Below are 1,500 nucleotides of genomic sequence, written 5' to 3'. Positions count from 1 at the left end.
CCGCGCCTACCTCTAGTTTGGCTTTCAACAACACCATTTTAGAAATTTAGGATTTAACAGCATCTGCGCTTTCAGAATTGGCTACTTGGTCTTCTTACCCCCACCCTTGTGTCTCATCCCCCCCGTTAGAACAGACTCCAAAATTATGCACCTTGGAATGAACATGTAGCTTCAGTAGCAATCGAGACATTAACTAGTACACTCTATTGTGAGCCGATAACGAATATCATCCTGTATACATTTATACCTCATTAAAGGATAGTTACAACCAAACCCCGTCTACTATTCAATCTAACCATTGCTCGGGGATAATCGTGATAGCTAAATAAGAAGAATTATCGTCTGCACTATCCATCTACAATAATCGAGGAAGTTGGTCCATCCCCTTAAATAATGAAACTTCTGGGCTATCAATGGTCAACGTACTCAACAGTGCGAATGGTAAAAAAAATTTTAATAGAAATCATTTTTAATCAAAGGAATTATTTCAAAGAATTAACTTGATAAATTTTTTTCAAAAGAATATCAAATTCATATTTTAGAGGAATAAAATTATACGTTTATTAATATTATTATTATTATTATTATTATTATTATGTTGCAATAACTTTTTCTATATCATTCGTACTTCGCCTCGTTTTTCTAATTCAGAACTTTGATTCACTTTAACATAAATAATTGGGATTTATAATATTTTCATTATTCATTTCAACTTACAGTATATTGCTGAACATTTTTAAGAAATATTACGTGCTTTTCATTTATACCTTTTGTCAGAAGAAGATTAAAACTTTTACAATCGATAAACTTTTTTCACCTTAAGAAAACTTGATGAGGAATTTAATCATTGTTATAAAAGGTCTGTTAAGCTGACGTAACCACATCTTAGAATCGAGTTAAAACCTATCTCATAATGAAGGGATCAATTAATGCTAATTTAATGCCAGCCTTCTCCGCATGAAAACAAAAACACAAACCGAAGACGACTCTCTCGGTTCCAGTTCTACTTCCCCCCCTCTCCCAACCCTCCCTTATTAACTGATGTTTTTGGTTGGACTGACGTTAGAACTACAATCTCCACCATATGACGATTTGATACTTAACTTTGACATGATTTCGACTCAGAAAATAAACTTATTGCATAAAGGTGTTAGTTGGGCGTATAATCTAAACAATGAATAATACAAACTACAAAATAGCCTCGGAAAGGACTGGAACTTTTAATGACAAAAGGCATGCACACGGAAAATCTAAAGGTCATGTTTCAGGCGACGAATGGACACTGGGTATTTGGAATGCTAGGGGAGTAAATGATCTCAAGGTAAAAGAATTGCGTGAAACTATGGACGTGAAGAAACTAGATATTTTATACGCGCCCGAAACAAAGAAAAAGGGATACGAAACTAAAGACATAAAAAACGGCGTGTTGAAAGGCGGATTTGAAATATGGTCAGGAGTAGACTGTGAATTACATGGTAAACAAGGAGTAGGTCTCATTTT

Source organism: Belonocnema kinseyi, chromosome 2, assembly GCF_010883055.1.
Source record: "Belonocnema kinseyi isolate 2016_QV_RU_SX_M_011 chromosome 2, B_treatae_v1, whole genome shotgun sequence".
NCBI classification, from domain to species: Eukaryota; Metazoa; Arthropoda; class Insecta; order Hymenoptera; family Cynipidae; genus Belonocnema; species Belonocnema kinseyi.
Note: the sequence above shows the minus strand (reverse complement) of the source record.